The 27,905-nt window shown below is 45.4% G+C and overlaps 1 protein-coding gene and 1 long non-coding RNA gene across 2 annotated transcripts in view; one reads left to right on the top strand and one right to left on the bottom strand.

Moving 5' to 3' along the window:
* The window catches only part of IL11 (interleukin 11), a 145,328-nt gene that overhangs the window by 31,412 nt on the left and 86,011 nt on the right, over positions 1 to 27,905 (bottom strand). The gene's annotated exons all lie outside the window — the stretch shown is intronic.
* Positions 4,216 to 13,744, top strand: LOC138651509 (uncharacterized). The gene is made up of 3 exons (XR_011315503.1): positions 4,216 to 6,113; positions 6,658 to 6,825; positions 10,471 to 13,744. It is a non-coding gene; the product is annotated as an uncharacterized lncRNA (long non-coding RNA).

Raw genomic sequence — 27,905 nt, 5'->3', positions numbered from 1 at the left:
TCTAAAAAACTATAGGGAGAAAAATACTTTATCTAAAAAACTAATTAAAGCTGCCAAAAAGGAAACAGAGAAGCACATTGCTAAGGAGAGTAAAACTAATCCCAAACTGTTCTTCAACTATATCAATAGTAAAAGAATAAAAACTGAAAATGTAGGCCCCTTAAAAAATAGTGAGGAAAGAATGGTTGTAGATGACGAGGAAAAAGCTAACATATTAAACACCTTCTTCTCCACGGTATTCACGGTGGAAAATGAAATGCTAGGTGAAATCCCAAGAAACAATGAAAACCCTATATTAAGGGTCACCAATCTAACCCAAGAAGAGGTGCGAAACCGGCTAAATAAGATTAAAATAGATAAATCTCCGGGTCCGGATGGCATACACCCACGAGTACTAAGAGAACTAAGTAATGTAATAGATAAACCATTATTTCTTATTTTTAGTGACTCTATAGCGACAGGGTCTGTTCCGCAGGACTGGCGCATAGCAAATGTGGTGCCAATATTCAAAAAGGGCTCTAAAAGTGAACCTGGAAATTATAGGCCAGTAAGTCTAACCTCTATTGTTGGTAAAATATTTGAAGGGTTTCTGAGGGATGTTATTCTGGATTATCTCAATGAGAATAACTGTTTAACTCCATATCAGCATGGGTTTATGAGAAATCGCTCCTGTCAAACCAATCTAATCAGTTTTTATGAAGAGGTAAGCTATAGACTGGACCACGGTGAGTCATTGGACGTGGTATATCTCGATTTTTCCAAAGCGTTTGATACCGTGCCGCACAAGAGGTTGGTACACAAAATGAGAATGCTTGGTCTGGGGGAAAATGTGTGTAAATGGGTTAGTAACTGGCTTAGTGATAGAAAGCAGAGGGTGGTTATAAATGGTATAGTCTCTAACTGGGTCGCTGTGACCAGTGGGGTACCGCAGGGGTCAGTATTGGGACCTGTTCTCTTCAACATATTCATTAATGATCTGGTAGAAGGTTTACACAGTAAAATATCGATATTTGCAGATGATACAAAACTATGTAAAGCAGTTAATACAAGAGAAGATAGTATTCTGCTACAGATGGATCTGGATAAGTTGGAAACTTGGGCTGAAAGGTGGCAGATGAGGTTTAACAATGATAAATGTAAGGTTATACACATGGGAAGAGGGAATCAATATCACCATTACACACTGAACGGGAAACCACTGGGTAAATCTGACAGGGAGAAGGACTTGGGGATCCTAGTTAATGATAAACTTACCTGGAGCAGCCAGTGCCAGGCAGCAGCTGCCAAGGCAAACAGGATCATGGGGTGCATTAAAAGAGGTCTGGATACACATGATGAGAGCATTATACTGCCTCTGTACAAATCCCTAGTTAGACCGCACATGGAGTACTGTGTCCAGTTTTGGGCACCGGTGCTCAGGAAGGATATAATGGAACTAGAGAGAGTACAAAGGAGGGCAACAAAATTAATAAAGGGGATGGGAGAACTACAATACCCAGATAGATTAGCGAAATTAGGATTATTTAGTCTAGAAAAAAGACGACTGAGGGGCGATCTAATAACCATGTATAAGTATATAAGGGGACAATACAAATATCTCGCTGAGGATCTGTTTATACCAAGGAAGGTGACGGGCACAAGGGGGCATTCTTTGCGTCTGGAGGAGAGAAGGTTTTTCCACCAACATAGAAGAGGATTCTTTACTGTTAGGGCAGTGAGAATCTGGAATTGCTTGCCTGAGGAGGTGGTGATGGCGAACTCAGTCGAGGGGTTCAAGAGAGGCCTGGATGTCTTCCTGGAGCAGAACAATATTGTATCATACAATTATTAGGTTCTGTAGAAGGACGTAGATCTGGGTATTTATTATGATGGAATATAGGCTGAACTGGATGGACAAATGTCTTTTTTCGGCCTTACTAACTATGTTACTATGTTACTATGTTACTAGAATGAGCTTTTGTTCTTTTGTTATGTGCATCCAATTTTATCCACACCTCACTTAATGGTTATATGGTATATTGTGACAACTCTAGAAAGATGGTCACCTCACCCATTTATGTAAATTTGTTAGTCTCTAACCCTCCCCCATGCTTGGATTTATATTCTATTTCCGCCTGTTTGCTTACTCATCACATGTGTATTTTATATGTATAGACATGGGTACTTTGAAGAACCTCAGATGTGCATATCGGGGTTTGTTTAAACATCTCGGAACGCCCCTTTTAAACTTACGCTGGCCGGGGCCTCGTTGTTACGGACGAGGGAGTCGGCTTGCGTTCCATTGCTGAAACGCACTCACCAAGGCAACATGTGGGCGCCGGACAGGATGTGATGCGCATAAGATGGCGCCGCTACTTCCGGTGTTCGCGCTTACCATGCGCTATTGTTTACAAACCGGTAACCATGCAGACATATATGGTGAGTGCTAGTTTCGCGCGGCTGTCTATAACAGTGCTTCATCTATGTCTGTGGGGGTTATATTGGTATTTATTATGCCCCTCATGAATGCGCTGGTAGCGAACTTCAGATGTTCATATTGGGGTTTGTTTAAGTATCGCGATACATCTCGGAACGCCCCTTTTAAACTTACGCTGGCCGGGGCCTCGTGGTTACGGACGAGGGAGTCGGTTTGCGTTCCATTGCTGAAACGCACTCGCCTAGTCTTAGGCAACATTTGGCGCCAGACAGGATGTGACGCGCACAAGATGGCGCCGCAACTTCCGGTGTTCGCGCTTACCATGCGCTATTGTTTACAAACCGGTAACCATGCAGACATATATGGTGAGTGCTAGTTTCGCGCGGCTGTCTATAACAGTGCTTCATCTATGTCTGTGGGGGTTATATTGGTATTTATTATGCCCCTCATGAATGCGCTAGTACGATCTATATATATTTCTTAGCATAACCACTGTGTGATGTTTTTGACTGTGGATCTTTTGATACGGGGATAAGCACCTTTACTACACCTATGTAGATATCGGCGTACCTCATATACTTTTTCCAATGCTTGCCTTGTATAAATATTTTTGGCAGCACTATATGTCTATACATAGGGGGGTGTGCATATTGCACACTTCTATTTAAGGCACAGGTAATATTTCACGGGCGTATTTATCAACTTGGATCATATAGTGCATCCCTGCATTGAGGGCACATTACTTACTAGGTGGCCTGATCCGCTCCGGATTTTTCACAAACCTTTAAACATCATTGATTAGGGGGAGGGGCCTTGGGTATATATAGAGGCTTTACTGGGATGGGTTGTAGTCTACCAGAGACTGTGGACACAGACGGACACCTCCAGCTTGGGATGCCTAGCCACTGCAGGCCCCAGACTTTATACGGACTTACAATCTCTGTGCCCGTTGGCACTTCTTTCCATATGACTCCCCTGATGATTCTCCATGACCGGAGTTGAAACGCGTAGGGAGGAAGAAATTATATCTCAAGAGGATTTGGGACTCTGCCTTTATACACATTGGGTGGGTTGGTCCCTTAGAGCAAGGTCCATTTGGGGCCTGTCCTTGTTAGGACAGGAGTTACATAGGGGCTACAGGGTAGACATATTACTTTAGCCCTGCCTCTTTTCATTTACTTGGATCTCTACTGTGTCGTGCGGAAGTATACAGTGTCCGGCAGCTTGGGTGAGATCAAACCATTTTTTATATTGAGCACTGGTTCACCTGAGCACTTTATATGTTTCTTTTTTGTTTGTGTCCTGTTGGATGTGCATTTTTTAGTATTTATTATTAAAGGTTATGTTTTATTAGTGGATCTGCTCCAGGAAGACATCCAGGCCTCTCTTGAACCCCTCGACTGAGTTCGCCATCACCACCTCCTCAGGCAAGCAATTCCAGATTCTCACTGCCCTAACAGTAAAGAATCCTCTTCTATGTTGGTGGATGTTTACCCTGGTTACCATTGTAAATGTAAATGTAAAAAAAAAACAGTACATACTTACATTCCGGTGTCTGTCACGTCCCTCGCCTTCAGCTTCCCGCACTGACTGTGGGCACCGGCCGTAAAGCAGAGCGGTGACGCCACCGCTGTGCTCTGCTTTACGGCCGGCCGGCGCTCACTCACAGTCAGTGCGGGAAGCTGAAGGAGAGGGACGTGACAGACACCGGAATGTAAGTATGTACTGTTTTTTTTTTTTACAATTACAATGGTAACCAGGGTAAACATCGGGTTACTAAGTGCGGCCCTGTGCTTAGTAACCCGATGTTTACCCTGGTTACCCGGGGACCTCGGCATCGTTGGTCGCCGGAGGGCTGTCTGTGTGACAGCTCTCCAGCAACTAAACAGCGACGCTGCAGCAATCGATATCGTTGTCGATATCGCTGCTGCTTCGCTAAATGTGACGGTACCTTTAGTCCAGAGAAATTCATGTTTTTCCTATATGTAAAGGAGCTGATAAGAACTATGGGCAGGGCACTAATCTGCATGAGAATCTGAATCCTGAGCTTGTTTTAATAAGAGGCATTATCAATGTGAGACATGTAGCTAACACAGAACAGTGGAACTGAACTTTGCCTCCTTAGAAACATATTTGCTGCAGCTCTCACAGCTCTGCTGTATTACAACATTGGCTGCCTGTGAGATGGAAGCTGAAGCACAGAGGAATCTGCACATGTGTTTTATGCTGTCCTGTGTCAGTTATAATCATACAAAGTTCTTCAGTGATATCAGGAGAGCACAAAGCAGCCATTACATGTCTAACACTGTTAGCACCTCCTTCCATTTAATATAAGCTCTGGAGGCAGATTATCATGCAGATTTTTGTCTGGCCCAGAGATCTCAACAGCTCATTTACATATAAGAAAAATGTGAATTTATCTGGATAAGACATCGGATTACAAATATCAGAGTATCACTATGACCTGCATACCCATATAGACGGCTTAGGAGGGTTGATCCTACAAACAGATTTCCTTAAATTGTGTGTGGAACAACCCACATTTTTTATTGTCTATATAAACACTTAAAAAATATATTGGTCCTGTCTTTTATTTATAATTTATTAGTGTCTTATTTATCCTCCATAAAGGACAAATATAATTAAGTAGAATAAAAAAGAACGGTTTTTAACAAATCAGAATGTGGAGTAATTTAAAATATATAGAAATGTTTAGTTCTAAAGGAAACAATGCTTATACAGTAAGTTTATGAATAAAAATTAAACTGACATAGTAATTCAGAAATTTGCTACCAATTGGAAAACTGCTGGCAGATGAAGGGTTACCTTGTTTCAGTGATATAGGAGAGACTGACTCAATCACATGGAAAATCCCAAGGCACAGAGACCTATTTAGGAAAAAAATGTTTTCTGAATTGCTAAAACTAATTTGGACAAATGGCACAGAGTGAACGACTAGCAGTGCAGACATTAGGAATAGTTTAGTAAGGTAGTAGTAGATTTAATTCTTTTAACCCAATAAATGGGAAGTTACCAAACTGCCTCTTGAAAAGAATGAGACTTCTGTTTTTGGAAGCAATCTAAATCTAAAATGGTAAAAAAAGATAAAGTTAAAATTGTTCTCTTTACTGTTTGTTGCTGAGTACTGCCACCCATGCTATTTGCTTTTACATAGCAGTCTACAGAGAGTTTTAATTTGTGAACTGTAGCTGTGGATTGCTCATCCTTTCTTTTCTTTGAAGCGTTTATGACTTGACCTGAATTCCAGGGATATGGCACCTAATTGAGAAGTTTAGAGGGATCTGTTCCTCAGTAAGTCTTTATAGCTCAGAGGGGGATTAGATAGAGGGGAAACAATTCCTATCATTTCCTTGAAAAATTGGTTTTACTTTGGCTACTGTTTGATCCTCCTTATGGGACATATGGGAGAAAGATTCTCTTATACTGTATGTGATTTAAATTGAATTGGTCAGTAGAATCAACTTTCCTAAGCCACTATCCTATGGACACAGTGGTGTAACTACCATGGTCGCCGCTGCGACCAGGCCCGGCAGGTCAGGGGCCCGGCAGGTCAGAGGCACCCAACACCATGTTGCAGTGCAGGAGATCCCTCCCCCACGGCAACAGTCGGAGGCGTATCTAGGGGGAGGGGGCAGCCGGGGTATGTGAGAGATAGGAAGCAGCTCCAGTCAGCACGGTGAGACAGCGTAGTATCTGTAGTGTGTGTGACATCTGTATTGTGTGTGTGTGATGTCTGTAGTGTGTGTGTGATATCTGTAGTGTGTGACATCTGTAGTGTGTGTGTGACATCTGTAGTGTGTGTGACATCTGTAGTGTGTGTGTGATATCTGTAGTGTATGTGACATCTGTAGTGTGTGTGTGTGATATCTGTAGTGTGTGCGTTATAGCAGGATCCATTTTATTGTGCTTGCCTCCATTTTGTGTAAGTGTTACTAAAGGTCAGATAAACAAGTTTTTATTCACTATTCTTCATTTTAGCTGTTATTGCAGATTGTAGCAGTTCATGGAGGATGAAATGTCCTTGTAGATAACGAATAATGTTTTGTATAGAAAAATATGTTTGCGAAACCATAGGGAGAAGGGAGTCATACACTCCGACGCTTAGCCCATATATGGATAATCCGACTCCCTCACAAGAATGCATAAAAAGTGTGTGTAAGCTTAATAAAACTAGAGATACTTCAGATACATGCCTGTTGTACTGTGTCTTATCTCTCCAGTGCCGTGACGTCATCTCTACGGTGGACTCATCAGAGAGTAGGTCGAGACCTGCGACAACAATTCTGGCTTTGCCCGAGCAGGGACCTGAGTGCTTCATCTGAGACCCGGCCGACTCCAGTAATGGACCAGGGGACTTCCTGGAACTAGTAGCATCACACAGCGCTGGGGTAAGAATACTGATTATATTCTGCCTACGTCATTCCACTTGTGGACAGGTTTTCCCCTTCTTCTAGTCGACCAGGATCAGGTAAAATCATGGGCTTGCCTGGCTCAGGTACCCTTGAACCCAGATATTAACCCTCATTGTGCGGTTACTGATGACTCCACTGTTAGACTAAAATGATTGACCCCATGACCTTTGTGTGGTGTGCTTGTGGAGTGTTTGTTGGTTGTCTGTTCATATGTCTGTTCATATACCTGTGTTATCAATCTTGGAAGCAAGCTAATACAGTAACCTGTGAGCACAGTAAACCTGTAGTTTAGGACTAACGCAGGAGGACATAGCCTACTCTAGGTGAGGAGGAAAGGTCCGTCTGATAGTTTTCAGCCTGCACGTATACTAGCAATAGAATGGGAAACCAAGAGAGTACAGGGTTCCATAGTGCTAGAGAATTAGTCCAGAGAAAAGAATGGAAAGAATCCCAGAAGAAGGTTAGTGTGCTCTTGAAGACAGGAGGCTTCCACCCCTCAGGGGAATTAGATTCAGGTAAATGGTATGACTTCATGAAAACCCACACAGCATGGCTTAAAGATAAGAAACTCATGAGGCAAGCTAGAATGTGGGCAGATGCTTCCCAACACTATGAAGAGCAGGGAGTGGAAAAATTCACCCGAGGTAATAATCTTGTATACCAATGTCTAGATGGGAACTGTAAAGCCACTATCGTTCCCAGCTTACCTCCATGTGCTCCTCCCCCACCAGTTCCCCCCAGTTATGTCCCCACAGAAAACCAGGCAGGACCAGAACAATGGATTTGCCCACATTGTGGTCAACAGAACTCACCAACAGCTGATTATTGTGTAAGTTGCGGCAGTCCCCAGCCAAGCAGTTCCCACACGTTGTGTCCAAGTATTCCCAAACTGTTTCCCATGAAACAGACAGTAGTCTCAAGTGGTACACGATCCCAAGTAGAGGACGGCGCAGCTGATAGTGGACCTCTGACTTACCATGTTGCTAGTAGGTATCAGCCATGGTCTCCCATAGAATAGATGTCTTTGACTGGACAGCTGCCAGACATTAACCAACGACCTATGACTTTTGCCAGACAGTGTGGGGTGATACAGCACACTTACCAGGCAACCAGACAGGACTTGCAACAGTTAGTGCGTTCAGCCCTGGGGGAAGCACCTTCTACCCGACTGACAGCTGAGACATTTAAAATGTACCCAGGGGGAAATGGTCCCCAAGGCGGAGAACCTAACAATGCCAGGTCAGGGTCTGACTTTGTTGAGGCACTAGAAAAAGCCTGTAACATTAGACAGGAGGAAGTATCGGTGCATTTAGAAGACTGTGTACAGGACCCGAAGGAGCTCCCCATTGCTACAGGTTGCAACAACGATGGTCTGATATGGGTTATGGTGAAGATGATAGAACTGCGACACGTTTGTTAAGTCATGCATATATGCAAGGGATTGATAAGTACATGAGAGAGAAGGTGATGGCAAGTAGACCAGATTGGAGATCCTGCCCCCCAGGCGATCTTGCTAAGATTGCACATAGAGTCAGTTTGGACTCGTAGAAGCAAAAGACTAAGGTTCACTTTCAGAGGAGTGGACCCTCACAGAGAAGTGGAGGACCCACTGTGGGTCCTAGATTGTGTTATGGATGTAAGAAACCAGGACATTTTAGGAAAGATTGTCGCACAAATCCATACCCAGATAAGATTCCCACCCATGCTACCCCCAGACCGACGAATAGGTAATTGGCAGCCTGCAACTGTGTCCTCTAATCACTCTACCTCCCACCCCCGACTGTACAGTATAGGTGAGCCTGCCAGGAGGAACTTCAGCAAACGTTCAGGTTGACATGGGAGCTGACAACTCAGTTATCACGCTTTCAGACTGTCCATTACCCTTCCGTGACACCACCGACTTTGTCATAGCCACACCTTTTAATGCGCCGACCCAGACCTTGGGACTGACAGAACCCATTCCCCTCTCCATTTGTGGGAAGACCATTCTGACTCAGTTAATGGTAGCCCCCAGGGGACAATGTAATTTGCTAGGTGCTGACGTTTTACGGAAACTACAGGCGGTTATTACTTACCATGATGACGGAACAGTGACTATGACCCCTCAACTTAAACCAAGTACCCTCTGCAAGATCATGGCCCTGGATGCAGCTGCAAGTACTGCAGAAAGTGATCCGCCCACTGCATCTGCCCTGGATCAACTCCCCACTGATCTGTGGACAAAAGGCAAAACTGATGTGGGAAAACTCAAAGTTCCTCCCATAATAGTCAAATTTAAACCAGGGGCAGCACCGCCCCTATTGCGTCAGTACCCTTTGAGTGCTGCTCAGGAGGCTGCAATAGACGCACCGTTACAAAAATTGCTGGAAACGGGTTGTTGTGCCTACACAGTCCGTTTGCAACACTCCCCTGTATCCAGTAAAGAAGAAGTTTAGGCATGGGGAGCCGGTGAATTATAGAATGGTCCATGACTAGTGTTGAGCGATACCTTCCAATATTTGAAAGTATCGGTATCGGATGGTATCGGCCGATACCGGCAAAATATCGAATCTCGCCGATACCCAGTTCCGATACCAATACAAGTCAATGGGACACAAATATTTGAAGGTATTCCTCGATGGTTCCCAGGGTCTGAAGGAGAGGAAACTCTCCTTCAGGCCCTGGCATCCATATTAATGTAAAAAATAAAGAATAAAAATAAAAAACATGGCTATACTCACCCCTCCGGCGAACCCTGGCTGTCACCGCTGCGAGCGTTTGCCTCCGTCCTTAAGAATGCTGTGAGTGAAGGACCTTCGATGACGTCGCGGTCTGACCGCTCACGTGACCGCTCACCTGACCGCGAGTCATCGAAGGTCCTTCACTCACAGCATTCTTAAGGACGGAGGCGGACGCTCGCAGCGGTGACAGCCAGGGTTCTTCGGAGGGGTGATTATAGCCATATTTTTTATTTTTATTCTTTATTTTTTACATTAATATGGATCCCAGGGCCTGAAGGAGAGTTTCCTCTCCTCCAGACCCTGGGAACCATACACACCGCACACTCCGATACTGATTTCCGATATCACAAAAATATCGGATCTCGGTATCGCTAATCCGATACAGCAAGTATCGGCCGATACCCGATACTTGCGGTATTGGAATGCTCAACACTATCCATGACCTTAGAGCAGTCAATGCCGCAACAGAACTGCTTGCTCCCTTGGTTCCTAACCCACACACCTTGTTGGCACACACACCTGTTAACAGTATTTGTTTTTCATTGATTGACTTAGCAAATGCCTTTTTCAGTGTTCCATTGCACCCAGATTGTCAGTATCTTTTTGCTTTTACTTTCCGCAATAAGCAGTATACTTGGACTGTCCTACCACAAGGAGCCCAGAATTCTCCTACTATCTTCTCACAGTGCATGGCACAAGTCCTACAAGGCTGGCATGTTAAAGGAGTAATTCTCATTCAGTATGTTGATGACCTATTGCTGTGTGCTCCTTCTTGTTCTCTTTGTAAAATGGCTACGATCTCTTTACTCTTTTTTCCCCATGAACAGGGTTGCAAGGTGTCTAAACAAAAATTAGTTTTCCTTAAGTACTGTTGTGTTTCTAGGACATTGTCTCTCCCCAGGGAAGAAGAACCTCACCCCTGAGCGAAAACAGGCTACCATGGACTTGCAGCCCCCATGGAATTTGCAGGGCCTCCGTGTGTTTCTAGGACTAACTTCCTACTGTCATCCATGGATTCGGTCTGCCTCCATCTTAATGCAACCTCTATATGACTGTATGCAACCTGTCCCCTTCTGCATTACACCAGAGGCACTTGACTGTTTTTACTCTCTGAAATTATGCACTGTTTCCTCTCCAGCTTTGGGCATCCCCAATTATGCCCTTCCCTTTAACCTCTTTCTTCAGGAAAATGCAGGACATGCTACGGGTGTGCTGACTCAGCTTCATGGAGACAAACAGAGACCTGTTGCTTATTACAGCGGCCGCTTGGATACAGTGGCAAGAGGAAGTCCCTCCTGTGTTTGGGCTGTGTTGTCTGTCCAGCTGTTGCTACACAAGTCTTCAGAGATTGTTTTGGATCACCCACTGATGGTCCATACCCCACATGATGTACATAGTATCCTTAACCAAGTACAACCTAGCCACCTGTCCATGGCTAGACAGCTGCGACTTCAGTGTGCTATTCTCATGCCTACTAATGTGATTTTCAAAAGGTGCAGTGTCCTAAACCCTGCTACTCTTCTCCCGGTTGCTATGGATCCAAATGGGGGAGGGGTAGGTTACATGGAAAAGGACACTCTTTTTCTCTCTAGAATGGATTCAGAGGAACAAGATCAGGTTTCCAAACCACATGATTGTCTAGAATTGATATCTCAGGAAACGGCTAGTCTCCCTACTGTCTCTAGTGTGCCCATACCTAATGCTGATTTTGAGCTGTTTGTAGATGGATCCCGTCACCAAGATGACCAAGGACGCTTCTGTACTGGATATGCTGTGGTCTCAGAACATAAGGTAATCAAGGCAGAGTCAATGCCAGCTCATATATGTCTGCACAAGAAGCAGAGCTCAAGGCGCTCACAGAAGTGTGCAAACTAACAGAAGGTAAGACTGTAAATATCTACACTGATTCCAGGTATGCCTTTGGCATTGCACACGATTATGGGCCTATCTGGAGAGCCAGAGCTTTCCTGACAGCAAATAGCCACCTCATTAAACATGCTGAGGCATTCCAGCAACTTATAAATGCACTACAGCTTACCACCCAAGCAGGCATCATAAAGGTAAAGGCACATACCAACGGCACCGATGGACAGACGAAGGGTAACGCACTGGCAGACCAGGCTGCCAAGAAAGCAGCAAGCACTCCTGTAGCCTCTAAAGTACGTCACCTGGACACCCCACCATCTCCACTTGTGTCAAAAGACAGCCCGGTTACAAGAACAGGCAAGTAAGGAGGAGAAAGATAGGTGGCAAAAGATAGGAGCTTGCTCTGATATCGTCACTGGACTATGGGGGAGGGGTGAAAAGGTCTGCCTACCACAGGTACTGTACCCAATGATGGCACAGGTTCTGCACGGGAATGTGCACCACTCGAAGACAGCCATGTGTGACACCCTACAGAAACAATGGATTGCCCCCGGGTTTTCCACCTGCGCAGAAAGGCAAGTACAGAGCTGCATGATATGTGCCACACATAATCAGGGTAGGACAGTGAAAACTCCATCCAAACACACTCCCCGGCCCCTTTACCCTTTCCAGAGACTGCAGATTGATTATATTCAGTTGCCTAGGGTAGGGAAGGTATGAGTATGTGTTGGTCTGCATTGATTTATTTTCAGGTTGGCCAGAAGCCTACCCAGTTGCCAAAGCTACGGCTAAGACAACGGCAAAGAAACTGATGGCTGAGATCATATGCAGGTATGGAGTTCCTGAAGTCATTGAAAGCGATCGGGGTTCCCATTTTACTGGAGGGATCATGTCAGAGGTAATGGCAGCACTGGGGGTAAGTCAAGCATTGCATACTCCATACCATCCACAGAGCAGTGGAAAAGTGGAGAGACTAAATGGAACTCTTAAGCTTAAAATCCAGAAGGCAATGGCAGAGACTGGTAAACCATGGAAAGAATGCCTTCCTCTGGCTTTGTTTTCAGTAAGATATACCCCAAACAGGAAGACAGGACTGTCACCGTTTGAGATTCTGTTTGGCAGGGGCCCCAATCTTGGATGTTTCTTTCCATAACAGTTGCAGCTCAAGTACCAGGACTTGGCTAGCTATGTACAGGCCTTACATGGACACCTTGCTAAAGTGCATTTAACTGTCTTTAGTTCTCTTCCAGACCCAGACAAGGTTCCTGGATACCATCCCTTGGAGCCAGGAGACTGGGTAGTGATAAAGCGGCACGTCCGGAAGAGCCTGGAACCAAGATTTGACGGACCATACCAAGTGCTCCTGACCACAGCCACAGCTGTGAAGCTCGAAGGAAAACCTAGTTGGATCCACGCATCACACTGCAAGCGAGTTAAAGAACCCAACAGCCGATAAAGGAAACATAATGTTTTGGCTGGTTTCGATTTTCATGATATTATGCGTAATCGCATGGGACAGTCTGAATTCTCCAACATCCTTGAACAATAAGTTTGTGCAACATCACAGAAAACAGATAGATGACTTGTTGAGAAATTCCCAGCCCTTATCAGACTGTTGGATCTGTACACATTCACCCGACATCAGCCACAAGTATTCCCTTCCTAGCCATCCCTGTGTCACCTGAGGAACTGTTTGCCTGGACTAATTGTTCTAAAGTTAGAAGACATTCAAAGACTCAGAGACCAATATGACAAAGATAATGATCGCACTAAGGACAGCTGGTGGTCAGATACTTTCTCTTTCCTAAACCCAGCCAATTGGTTTAAGGGGATCAGGGGCTGGGTAGTTGGGATTTTACAAATCCTATTGCATATAGTTGCGATTGTCCTTATTGCATATATAGTGTTCAAAATAGTTTTTAAGTGTATCTCTGTATGTACTGGGAAACCCTGCACTCACACAGCTGACGATGATATATACTAACAAATCCTACGGTTAGTACAGTTTATTAAGAATAGTGAATAAAATGGGGGAATTTGTTATAGCAGGATCCATTTTATCTTGCTTGCCTTCATTTTGTGTAAAGGTACCGTCACACTTAGCGACGCTGCAGCGATACCGACAACGATATCGATCGCTGCAGCGTCGCTGTTTGGTCGCTGGAGAGCTGTCACACAGACAGCTCTCAGGCGTCCAACGATCCTGAAGTCCCCTGTTAACCAGGGTAAACATTGGGTTACTAAGTGCAGGGCCGCGCTTAGTAACCCGATGTTTACCCTGGTTACCAGCGTTAACGTAAAAAAACCAAACACTACATACTTACCTTCCGTGTCTGTCCTCCGGCGCTCTGCTTTCCTCTGCACTGTCAGCGCCGGTCAGCCGGAAAGCAGAGCGGTGACGTCACTGCTGTGCTTTCCGGCTGGCCGGCGCTCACAGCCAGTGCAGAGAAGCACAGCGCCGGTGGACAGACACAGAAGGTAAGTATGTAGTATGTTTTTTTTACGTTAACGCTGGTAACCAGGGTAAACATTGGGTTACTAAGCGTGGCCCTGCGCTTAGTAACCCGATGTTTACCCTGGTTACCAGTGAAGACATCGCTGGATCGGCGTCACACACGCCGATTCAGCGATGTCTGCAGAGAGTCCAGCGACAAAATAAAGTTCTGGACTTTCTGCAGCGACCAACGATCTCCCAGCAGGGGCCTGATCGTTGGTCGCTGTCACACATAACGATTTCCTTAACGATATCGTTGCTACGTCACAAAAAGCAACGATATCGTTAACGATATCGTTATGTGTGACGGTACCTTAAGTGTTACTAAAGGTCAGATAAACAAGTTGTTATTCACTATTCTTCATTTTAGCTGTTATTGCAGATTGTAGCAGTTCATGGAGGATGAAATGTCCTTGTAGATAACGAATAATGATTTGTATAGAAAAATATGTTTGCGAAACCATAGGGAGAAGGGAGTAATACACTCCGACGCTTAGCCCATATATGGAGAATCCGCCTCCCTCACATGAATGCATAAAAAGTGTGTGTAAGATTAATAAAACTAAAGATACTTCAGATACATGCCTGGTGTACTGTGTCTTATCTCTCCGGTGGCGTGATGTTATCTCTACGGTGGACTCATCAGAGAGTAGGTTGAGACCTGCGACAACATGTGTGTGTGTGATATCTGTAGTGTGTGTGAGGCAGGGGCGTAACTACCATGGTCGCAGCGGTCCGGGTCTGGCAAGTCAGGGGCCCGACAGGTCAGAGGCACACGACTCCCGCCGTCGCAGCCACGACAGTGAACTATACCAGCGTCTATGATGCCGGTACAGTTCAAAGCAATGATGGAGGAGAGAGCGTCAGCTCATGCTCGCTCTCCCATCATTCCCCTCTGCCTCTGACACAGCGGGTGCGTGATGACATTACTTCATCGCGCACCCGCTGTGTGCAGGACCCAGGCAGTGCAGCATCTGCACAGGTGATGGTAGCCGCCATATTGGCAAAGCCTGTGGCGGCTGCTGGGACCGGGAACAGGTGGCTCCGGAGCTAGTGGGGGGCACATGGACCGAGCCGCCCAGGAGGGGGATGCCGCAGTGGCTCAGCCATGTGGAGGATCTGGGGATGAATATGGAGGTGTACGGGATCGGCGGAAGTGAGGTGTGTCTGCTGCCCGTGTGTCGCCATCTTGGCCCCCAGCGTCCTTGGCCCCCTGTGACACCAGCCCCATTTCCTCCCTGCTCTCCCGTGCCCCATGTCCTAGTAGGTCCCCAGGTTCAGGTCATTGTGCTCCTCCGGGCCCCCCATACACACCTTGTTCCTCCTCCCCTGGTCCTCCAATGCTCCCCATCTCCCATACCCTGAGTCCTCCTGCACCCCCCATGCATTCCCTGCCCCTTGTCCCCGTGTGACTCATCTGCCCTACTCTCAAGTCTCTCCTGTCCCCTTTCTCACCATGTGTTCTCCATCTACCCTGTCCTTGTAATCCCTGTGCCCCTTTCATCCCTCCTCCCAAGTCTCCCCCCCCCCCGTCTTCCTCTGTCCCCTTGCAGCCCTTGCATCCCTATCTACTCTGCCCTCGGAGTCCCCTTGTGTCCTCTTGTGCCTGTCTCCCTTGCCCCACAGTCCCCGTGTGTCCCATTGTGCCCTTCTCCCCTTCCTCCTAGTCCCTATGAGTCCCCTTGTGCTTGTATCCCTTGTCCCCATGTGTAGCCTTGTGTCAGTGTCCCTTGCCCACTAGTCCCTGTGTGTCCCCTTGTGCCTGTCTCCCTTGTCCCCTTATGTTTGTGTCAGGCAGGATGCAGATTCTCATGCAGATCAGTGCTTAAGCCATAGCCCTGAGCAGCTCAATTACAAATAGGAAAAATGCAGAAGCCTCTGGACTAGGGTTGAGCGACTTTAACTTTCATAGGATCGGGTCCGGTTTCACGAAACCCGACTTTTTCAAAAGTCGGGTCGAGTGAAATCGGCCGATCCTATAAAAAAGTCGGGGTCGGCCGAAACTCGAAACCCAATGCAGTGCATTGGGTTTCCAATGGTTCCCAGGGTCTGAAGGAGAGGAAACTCTCCTTCAGGCCCTGAGATCCATATTTAAGTGTAAAATAAAGAATTAAAATAAAAAATATCGCTATACTCCCCCTCGGACGCGCCCTGGTACTAACCGGGAACCTTCCTTCCTTCGAATCAGCGCTTGCAGGACCTTGCGGTGACGTCGCAGTGACGTCGCGGCTTGTAATTGGTCGCGCGACCGCCCATGTGACCGCTCGCGCGACCGCCCATGTGACCGCTCGCGCGACCAATCACAAGCCGCGACGTCACCGCAAGGTCCTGCAAGCGCTGATTCGAAGGAAGGAAGGCTGCCGGAAAGAAGCAGGGCGCGTCCGAGGGTGAGTATATTCCTATTAGGTATATACTCACCCTCGGACGCGCCCTGCTTCTTTCCGGCAGCCTTCCTTCCTTCGAATCAGCACTTGCAGGACCTTGCGGTGACGTCGCGGCTTGTGATTGGGCGTGTGACCGCCCATGTGACCGCTCGCGCGACCAATCACAAGCCGCGACGTCATCGCAAGGTCCTGCAAGCGCTGATTCGAAGGAAGAAAGGCTGCCGGTTAGTACCAGGGTGCGTCAGAGGGTGAGTATAGCGATATTTTTTATTTTAATTCTTTATTTTACACTTAAATATAGATTCCGATACCGATTTCTGATATTGCAAACATATCGGGAATCGGTATCGGAATTCCGATACCAGATTTAGAAGATCGCCGACTTCATGGCCGACCCCACACAGGGGTCGGGTCGGGTTTCATGAAACCCGACTTTGCCAAAAGTCGGCGACTTCTGAAAATGGCCGACCCGTTTCGCTCAACCCTACTCTGGACTATATCAAGGTATCATTTTTTCAGCTTTTCTATGATCTGCGTGTCCATATAGATGGCTTAGATATGTTGCTTCTACTGCCAAATTCCCCTTTAAAGGGGCCAGGCACCAAATAAAACCTGTCAGTTGTTTCACGCTGACCACACTACAGGGAAGCATGTATCAGAGCTTGGCTGCATGATTGCAACCAGCTAGACATATCATAGAATAATAGAATGCTAGCATTGGAAGTTACCTCCAGAGTCATTTTGTTCAACCCCCTGCTCAATGCAGGATTTACTAAACCATCTCTAACAGATGTCTGTCCATCCTCTATTTGAAGACTTCCAGTGAAGGAGAACTCACAACCTCTCGTGGCAGCCTGTTCCACTTACTGATCACTATCAAAAAGTTTTTTCTAATATCTAATCGGTATCTTCTACCTTTCAGTTTCATTCCATTTCGTGTTTCCATGTGCTAGTGAGAATAATGATGATCCCTCTACACTGTGACATCCCTTCATATATTTGTAGATAGCTATTAAATCTACTTTTAGCCTTCTTCTTAGCCTTCTTTTTTGCAAGCTCCCAGATTCTTTAACTGTTCCTCGTAGGACATAGTGGTGAAAAAAAGTATTTAGTCAGCCACCAATTGTGTAAGTTGTCCCACTTAAAAAGATAAGCGTGTCATGGTCTGTATGAAGTTTTGTCTAAGGGTACTGTCACACTATACCATTTCGATCGCTACGACGGTACGATTCGTGACGTTCCAGCGATATCGTTACGATATCGCTGTGTCTGACACGCAGCAGCGATCAGGGATCCTGCTGAGAATCGTACGTCGTAGCAGATCGTTTAGAACTTTCTTTCATCGCTGGATCTCCCGCTGTCATCGCTAGATCGGTGTGTGTGACACCGATCTAGCGATCTAGCGATGCGATCCAGCGATGCGTTCGCTTGTAACCAGGGTAAACATTGGGTAACTAAGCGCAGGACCGCGCTTAGTAACCCGATGTTTACCCTGGTTACAAGCGTAAAACTAAAAAAAAACAAACAGCACATACTTACATTCTGGTGTCCGTCAGGTCCCTTGCCGTCTGCTTCCCGCACTCAGTGACTGCCGGCCGTAAAGTGAAAGCAGAGCACAGCGGCTGTGCTTTCACTTTCACTTTACGGCCGGCAGTCACAGTGCGGGAAGCAGACGGCAAGGGACCTGACGGACACCAGAATGTAAGTATGTGCTGTTTGTTTTTTTTTAGTTTTACGCTTGTAACCAGGGTAAACATCGGGTTACTAAGCGCGGTCCTGCGCTTAGTTACCCGATGTTTACCCTGGTTACCCAGGGACCTCGGCATCGTTGGTCGCTGGAGAGCTGTCTGTGTGACAGCTCCCCAGCGACCACACTACGATTTACCTACGATCACGGCCATGTCGTATCGCTGGTCGTGATCGTAGGTAAATCATATAGTGTGACAGTACCCTTATGTTTCTGGGGTTAATCCTGGTGGCCTCCCTCTGGCTTTGGGAGGACATTAAATAGCCTGTCTTGGGCTGTCCGTGTATCAGTAATAATCCTGCCCTCGGCTGAGTTAGTTGATCCTTGAGTGCTTGTGTCTTGTGCATGCTTTTGTGTGATCCCGTTTCTGACCTGGTCTTTTCCTGTTTTGCTCTTGTCTACTGATTCTGTACCATTTGTTGTTTGCCTGGTATTGACTCTTGCTACGTTTTGTGACTTCCCGTTTTGCCTGTTCCCCTGCTACCTCTCTCGCTCTCCCGGTTTCTGACTCTCGGCTTTTACCTAACCATTCTCTTGTCTCTCGTTCTGATTCCCCGCTAACCCCAGCACTGACATCAATTTGCCTGACCTTCCCTCTGCCCTGCCGGTTCCCATCTCTCTCCGATATCTCCTTCGGATGCTCGCTGGTTGGCACCACCCCTGACCCTCTCTCAACAGTCACGTGTCGCAGGTCCTGCATGCCGGTGGTCATGCCTGTCCTGGCAAACCCTCCATGCTCAAAGAACCAGGTAACCCTGTATCCTGGTTGGACACATGTACTGATCTGATCTGTGCATCAGTCATGGTTTTCCTGACAGAGAGAGGCCTGTAATTGACATCATACGTAGACCACAACTGTGAGAGTCAAAATGAGAAAACAAATCCAGAAAATCACCTTGTCTGATTTGGCAAGATTTATTTTGTAAATTATGGTAGAAAATAAGTATTTGGTCATTAACAAAAGTTCATGTCAATATTTTGTTTTATATCCTTTGTTGGCAATGACAGAGGTCAAACATTTTCTGTAAGTCTTCACAAGGTTGGCACAAACTGTTGGTGGTATGTTGGCCCATTCCTCCATGCAGAGCTCCTCTAGAGCAGTGATGGTTTAGGGTTGTCACTGGGCAACATGTACTTTCAACTCCCTCCAAAGGTTTTCTATCGGGTTGAGATCTGGAGACTGGCTAGGCCCCTCCAGGACCTTCTTATGCTACTTTCAAAGCCACTCCTTCATTGCCCTGGTGGTGTGTTTGGGACCATTATCATGCTGAAAGACCCTTCCACATTTCATCTTCAATGTCCTTGCTGATGGAATGAGGTTTGCACTCAAAATCTCACGATACGTGGCCCCATTCATTCCTTTATGTACATGGATCAGTCGTCCTGGTCCCTTTACAGAGAAACAGCCCCAAAGCATGATGTTTCCACCCCCATGCTTCAAAGTAGGTATGGTGTTCTTTGTTTGCAACTCAGCATTCTGCCTCCTCCAAACACAATGAGTTTTGTTTCTTCCAAACAGTTCTGGTCTTCACTATAGTGGAGTTTGGACTGTGAGGCTGTGTGCACACATTGCGTTTTTTTCGCTATAAAAACACATAAAAAATGCATACATTATGCATCCCATCATTTAGAATGCATTGCTCAATTTTTGTGAACATGATGCGCTTTTGTCAGAAAAAAAACGCATCGTGGTAAAAAATGCAGTATGTTCATTAATTTTGCGGATTTTTTGCATTTTTTCCGCTATTTAATGCATTGAGAAGCTCTGGAAAAAACGCACGAAAAACGCGTCAAAAACGCGAATAAAAACCACATGCGGATTTCTTGCAGAAAATGTCCGGTTTTGCTCAGGAAATGTCTGCAAGAAATCCTGAATGTGTGCACATAGCCTGAATGTTTGAGGTTGTGGACAGATGTGTTTTATACTGATAGAAAGTTCAAACAGGTGCTATTACTACAAGTAATGAGTGAAGGACAGAGGAGCCTGTGAAAGAAGAAGTTACAGGTCTGTGAGAGCCAGAAATCTTGCATGTTTCTAGGCATTTCGGCTTTGGGAAAATAGCCGCCGCGATCTCTTGTGCGCACGCGCGGCATCCCGCAGCCATTTTCCTGAAGCCCCGTGCAGCAGAGCACTCCATCTGCGCACGCACGGCCCCAGGAAGATGGCCGCCCCCACCGATGACAGGGGGTGATAGCGCAGATCGCGCGCTGCTTGTTCACGTGCCCACAGTGGATTAGTCACTTCAACATGCGCACACCACTACGCCACCAACGTAAAGCTGAGGAAGAAACAGCGCTGTGAACACGCCCACCCGACCTGACCAGCCTGATTGACAGGCGAAAACGGCGACTTTGGTAATGTATTTTGCAGCATAGGTGGGGAATCAGGGTACACTACATACACTATTGTAACGCACAGCGCAGGCCCTATTTAACAGTATTTATATCTCAATCTGAAAAAACGGGGTGACAGGTTCCCTTTAACTCCTCAAAAAGTAACTTCCCTACAAGAGAAGTCTGATCACCCCAGGCTTATATTTTTACTAGGAACAAAGTAGGTAATCTAAGTAAAGTCATAGCTTCAATAATTTTATCAACAGAAAACATTTTATATTCACCAAATGAGGTTCTCAAGAATGTAGTAGCTAGTACTAAAATAATAGAGAACATATGATATATACCATGTTAAAATTCTTATTTAGCAAGCTGGTCTCATGGGCTGTGGCCACAAAGGGAAAAAAAGGTGGTGGACTTGTTTGTTTACACAGGTCTTTTTGGTACAGACAGGTCTATGGACAGAATGCTTCAGTCCTAACAGACTGATTCCATGTACATCACTTTGAAGATGTGCCAAGAGGCACATGTACATCTTGAGTGTTTACATTCAAAGTATTCCGCTGGGCTTTTTTTTGCACATTAAGTACTATCTATCACTGGTGGAACTGATTTATTGTATGTTCTAACTGAAGCACAGAAAGTCTTATAGATCATCAGTTGTGAATTGAACCTTTAATACCTAAAATCCACACATTACATGCAGTGGACAAGCTATAGTAGTGGTAATAATGCAGGACAGCTGTAATAACCAAGGAGCCTTGTTCTATTTACGGAGAGATACTTAATAAAATCACATTGCTTAGATGTCTTACATTCTATGACTATGTCTGAGAAAAGAAGTCATGTCTGCTTTTACACTATTTAGTCAGGCCATTGGGTGTCAGCGTAGTTCACTGTCTGGGCTGTACAGCTGTGCGTGTGTAGACAAAGCTCTTTTTTTTTTCAGCGCTCTACTTTTTAGTTGAACCACTGTTGTTTTGACTATTTTCCTGTTGTGACTTTAGATGTGCGTTTGCCTAATACATCCAAGTTATGACAGTCAACGGAGACAGGAAATCATTTCTATTTCACTGCTTGCTTGGATGTACATTGCTTATGATTGTGGGAGTTTTGCTAAGCATTCATTTCCTGGGGTCAGGAATTGCGCAGGAAGCCCCTTGTTTGGTAGTTGTTTCCAAAAGCTTCCAGCTGTCAGTGACATCAAGCTCTTAGAATATTGCATTCCATGTAACATAAAACTGTTCATGTGACATCATCTATTTAAAAAGAACAAATTGCCTCCAATGACAATTTATTGTTGTTCTTCAATGACACAATTTAATCTGTGAGATTTGTTTGCTTGGAACATGATATCATTTCACATGCATAATATTTATAAAAATAGAACTGGCATTTACAATTCATGATTAATTACAGTGTAACTATTATTTTGTATTCAGTCTGTGGCTCTTTCCAAATTGTAGATTTTCCCAGCACTATGTTTATACATAATGAGGTCATTCCATTCAGGATGATTTCTGTATTTCAGATGTTGATGTGGGCTGATTTGAATAATTCCTGAACTACAGTATCTGGCCGGTGTAGGTAGCTGCATTGTTTAGCTCCATTAAATGGTTTAAGCCTGCATACCCCGAAGGCCATAAGAGAAGGAGGCGGGTATTGGATACCCAATGATGCCTAATGATAGATCATCAATAGTTTATGGCTGAAGAACCTTCTGAATTCGTTCTTTGTCCTTTAGCAAAGATGCCGGTCAGTATAAACAAAGCACTCCCACTAAGTCTTCTATCCATTACATGTGTGTATATACAGTGGGGCAAAAAAGTATTTAGTCAGTCAGCTATAGTGCAAGTTCCACCACTTAAAAAGATGAGAGGCGTCTGTAATTTACATCATAGGTAGACCTCAACTATGGGAGACAAACTGAGAAAAAAAAATCCAGAAAATCACATTGTCTGTTTTTTTAACATTTTTTTTGCATATTATGGTGGAAAATAAGTATTTGGTCAGAAACAAACAATCAAGATTTCTGGCTCTCACAGACCTGTAACTTCTTCTTTAAGAGTCTCCTCTTTCCTACACTCATTACCTGTAGTAATGGCACCTGTTTAAACTTGTTATCAGTATGAAAAGACACCTGTGCACACCCTCAAACAGTCTGACTCCAAACTCCACTATGGTGAAGACCAAAGAGCTGTCAAAGGACACCAGAAACAAAATTGTAGCCCTGCACCAGGCTGGGAAGACTGAATCTGCAATAGCCAACCAGCTTGGACTGAAGAAATCAACAGTGGGAGCAATAATTAGAAAATGGAAGACATACAAGACCACTGATAATCTCCCTCGACCTGGCGCTCCACGCAAAATCCCACCCCGTGGGGTCAGAATGATCACAAGAACGGTGAGCAAAAATCCCAGAACCACGCGGGGGGACTTAGTGAATGAACTGCAGAGAGCTGGGACCAATGTAACAAGGCCTACCATAAGTAACACACTACGCCACCATGGACTCAGATCCTGCAGTGCCAGACATGTCCCACTGCTTAAGCCAGTACATGTCCAGGCCCGTCTGAAGTTTGCTAGAGAGCATTTGGATGATCCAGAGGAGTTTTGGGAGAATGTCCTATGGTCTGATAAAACCAAACTGGAACTGTTTGGTAGAAACACAACTTGTCGTGTTTGGAGGAAAAAGAATACTGAGTTGCATCCATCAAACACCATACCTACTGTAAAGCATGGTGGTGGAAACATCATGCTTTGGGGCTGTTTCTCTGCAAAGGGCCCAGGACGACTGATCCGGGTACATGAAAGAATGAATGGGGCCATGTATCGTGAGATTTTGAGTGCAAACCTCCTTCTATCAGCAAGGGCATTGAAGATGAAATGTGGCTGGGTCTTTCAACATGACAATGATCCAAAGCACGCCGCCAGGGCAACGAAGGAGTGGCTTCGTAAGAAGCATTTCAAGGTCCTGGAGTGGCCTAGCCAGTCTCCAGATCTCAACCCTATAGAAAACCTTTGGAGGGAGTTGAAAGTCCGTGTTGCCAAGCGAAAAGCCAAAAACATCACTGCTCTAGAGGAGATCTGCATGGAGGAATGGGCCAACATACCAACAACAGTATGTGGCAACCTTGTGAAGACTTACAGAAAACGTTTGACCTCTGTCATTGCCAACAAAGGATATATTACAAAGTATTGAGATGAAATTTTGTTTCTGACCAAATACTTATTTTCCACCATAATATGCAAATAAAATGTTAAAAAAACAGACAATGTGATTTTCTGGATTTTTTTTTCTCAGTTTGTCTCCCATAGTTGAGGTCTACCTATGATGTAAATTACAGACGCCTCTCATCTTTTTAAGTGGTGGAACTTGCACTATTGCTGACTGACTAAATACTTTTTTGCCCCACTGTATGTATGCAATGTAGTGTTAGTGTATTAATGCACTCACCTACTGCCGCTTTCTCTGATGTCCAGTGCCGTTTTTCCCGATTCTCAGTCACATCACCGCAGTTGCGACTAGCCATCACTCCATGCTCTTTGTGAGAGCTAGAAGTCTCTATTACAATGAAAGCCTATGCGGCTTCGATCTGGCGCACCATAGGCTTACACTGTAAAAGTAACTTATGGGTCATGCAGAGCACAGCGTAACCTGGATAGTCAGCAGTGCAGTGACATCAGTGAGAAGAGGAGAAGAACGGCACACGACACCAGAGAAAGCAGCAGTATGCGAGTATATTTATATACTCACACTATATTACATGAGTATATACACTCATTTAATGAATACAAAACTAAAGAGGGAGTGCTTGGTAAAAATTTTTGGTTAAATGACCAGGCCAATTTTTATAATTCTGATCACTGTCCCTTTATGAGGTTATAACTCTTGAAGGCTTCAACGAATCCCGGGGATTCTGACTATGTTTTCTCGTGACATATTATACTTCATGATAGTGGTAACATTTCTTTAATATTACTTGCGTTTATTTGTGAAAAAAAACAGAAATTTGGGGAGAATTTAGAAAATTTCACAATTTTCCAACTTTCAATTTTCATGCCCTTAAATCACACAGATATGTCTCACAAAATACTTAATAAGTAACATTTCCCACATGTCTACTTTACATCAGCACAATTTTGCAACAACATTTAGTTTTTTTGTTAGGGAGCTATAAGGGTTAAAATTAGACCAGAGAATTCTCATTTTTACAACACCTTTTTTTTTTTAGGGACCACATCACATATGAAGTCACTTTGAGGGGTCTATATCGCCACATGGCCCAGTGTTCCTTCCATTTTTTTCCAGATCCGGCGAACATTTTGATTCCGCTGTCTGGAAAAAACGTCTACAGTAACGTTTTTTGTCTGCGGCGAAAAAGCTGGAAGGGCCGGATCCGGCTCTTCCGGCTTTTCGCTGCAATGTATGTCTATGGATGCCGGAATGCACCGGACACGGCAAAAGGCGGATACGGTGGCCAGATCTGTTTTTTTAATGCTCAGAACCTATTGGCCTGCCCCAGGACACATATATAAAACAATGCAATTGGGACCCTCACTCATTTCCAGCCATGCTGCCAGCCAGAGAGCCAACACCCTGCCAGAAAAAAGCCTGCCTGCTAGCCAGAGAGCCTACCCTGCCAGCCAGAGAGCCTGCCTGGCAGCCAGAGAGCCTACCCAAACAGCCAGAGAGCCTGCCTGCCAGCAGAGAGCCTACTGTTATGACCTGGTGGTTAGGACAATAATGGACCTGTTGGTAAAGAGCACCCGGAAAGACCTGATAGTTACAATAACACAGGACAAGCTCTGGGAAGTGGGAACTCTGCTGAGCGCAATCCCTAATCCTATCACACACACTAGAAATAGCCGTGGATAGCTCCTAACGCTCCCTATGCAACTCGTCACAGCCTCAGAACTAGCTAGCCCTAAAGATAGAAAAATAAAGCCTACCTTGCCTCAGAGAAATTCCCCAAAGGAAAAGGCAGCCCCCCACATATATTGACTGTGAGTTAAGATGAAAATCACAAACACAGAGATGAAATAGATTTAGCAAAGTGAGGCCCGACTTACTGAACAGACAGAGGATAGGAAAGGTCACTTTGCGGTCAGCAGAAAAACCTACAAAAAGCCACGCAGAGTGTGCAGGAAGAAAAAAACCTTCCGCACCGACTCACGGTGCGGAGGCGCCACTCTGCATCCCAGAGCTTCCAGCAAGCAAGACAAAATTCACAATAGCAAGCTGGACAGAAAAATAGCAAACAAGAAAATAGCAAGAGGAACTTAGCTTCTGCTGGAGTAAACAGGTAACCAGAACGATCCAGGAGCGAACTAGACCAATACTGGAACATTGACAGCTGGCATGGAGCAATGATCTAAGTGGAGTTAAATAGAGCAGCCAGCTAATGAATTAACCTCGTCACCTGTGGAAGGAAACTCAGAAACAGCGGCTCCACCCCCAGCCACCAGAGGAAGTCCATGGACAGAACCAGCCGAAGTACCACAGGGGCAGGAGAAAAACGACGCTTCAACGCCTGAAAAGCTTCCACAGCCGCAGAAGACCAATTGACCACATCAGCACCCTTCTTAGTCAAATCAGTCAACGGTTTAGCAACACTAGAAAAATTAGCGATGAAGCGACGATAAAAATTAGCAAAGCCCAGGAACTTTTGCAGGCTCTTCACAGATGTCGGCTGAGTCCAATCGTAAATGGCCTGGACTTTAACAGGGTCTATCTCGATAGTAGAAGGGGAAAAAATGAAACCCAAAAATGAAACCTTCTGAACTCCAAAGAGACACTTTGACCCCTTCACAAACAAGGAATTTGCACGAAGGACCTGGAACACCATTCTGACCTGCTTCACATGAGACTCCCAATCATCCGAAAAGACCAAAATATCATCCAAATACACAATCAGGAATTTATCCAGGTACTCTCGGAAGATGTCATGCATAAAGGACTGAGATACTGATGGAGCATTGGAAAGCCCGAATGGCGTAACCAGGTACTCAAAATGGCCCTCGGGCGTATTAAATGCTGTTTTTCATTCATCGCCCTGTTTAATACGCACAAGATTATACGCCCCTCGAAGATCTATCTTGGTGAACCAACTTGCCCCTTTAATACGAGCAAACAAATCAGACAGCAGCGGCAAAGGATACTGAAATTTGACTGTAATTTTATTAAGAAGGCGGTAATTAATACAAGGTCTCAAAGAACCATCCTTCTTGGCCACAAAAAAGAACCCTGCTCCTAACGGTGATGACGACGGGCGAATATGGCCTTTCTCCAAGGATTCCTTTATATAACTCCGCATAGCGGCGTGTTCTGGCACAGATAAATTGAACAATCGGCCCTTAGGAAACTTACTACCAGGAATCAAATTAATTGCACAATCGCAATCCCTATGAGGAGGTAGGGCACTGGCTTTGGGCTCATCAAATACATCCCGATAATCCGACAAAAACTCCGGAACTTCAGAAGGAGTGGAAGACGAAATTGACAAAAATGGAACATCACCATGTATCCCCCGGGCAACCCCAGCTGGACACAGACATAGATTTCCAGTCCAATACTGGATTATGAACCTGTAGCCATGGTAACCCCAAAACGACCACATCATGCAGATTATGCAACACCAAAAAGCGGATATCCTCCTGATGTGCAGGAGCCATGCACATGGTCAATTGGGTCCAGTACTGAGGCTTATTCTTGGCCAAAGGCGTAGCATCAATTCCTCTCAATGGAATAGGATACTGCAAGGGCTCCAAGAAAAAACCACAGCGCCTAGCATACTCCAAGTCCATCAAATTCAGGGCAGCGCCTGAATCCACAAATGCCATAACAGAATAGGATGACAAAGAGCAAATCAGAGTAACGGACAATAGAAATTTAGACTGTACCGTACCAATGGTGGCAGACCTAGCGAACCTCTTAGTGCGCTTAGGACAATCGGAGATAGCATGAGTGGAATCACCACAGTAAAAACACAGCCCATTCCGACGTCTGTGTTCTTGCCGTTCAGCTCTGGTCAAAGTCCTATCACATTGCATAGGCTCAGGCCTATGCTCAGATAATACCGCCAAATGGTGCACAGCTTTACGCTCACGCAAGCGTCGATCAATCTGAATGGCCAAAGACATAGACTCATTCAGACCAGCAGGCATGGGAAATCCCACCATGACATCCTTAAGGGCTTCAGAGAGACCCTTTCTGAAGATTGCTGCCAGGGCAAACTCATTCCACTGAGTGAGCACAGACCACTTTCTAAACTTCTGACAATATATCTCCGCTTCATCCTGACCCTGACACAGAGCCAGCAAGATTTTCTCTGTCTGATCCACTGAATTTGGTTCGTCATAATGCAATCCAAGCGCCAGGAAAAACGCATCAACATCACGCAATGCCGGATCTCCTGGCGCAAGGGAAAATGCCCAGTCTTGAGGGTCGCCACGTAACAAAGAAATAATGATCCTTACTTGTTGAACAGGGTCACCTGAGGAGCGAGGTT

The sequence above is a fragment of the Ranitomeya imitator genome, chromosome 10, assembly GCF_032444005.1.
Source record: "Ranitomeya imitator isolate aRanImi1 chromosome 10, aRanImi1.pri, whole genome shotgun sequence".
Taxonomy (NCBI): Eukaryota; Metazoa; Chordata; class Amphibia; order Anura; family Dendrobatidae; genus Ranitomeya; species Ranitomeya imitator.
This window is presented reverse-complemented; position numbering and strand designations above follow the sequence as displayed.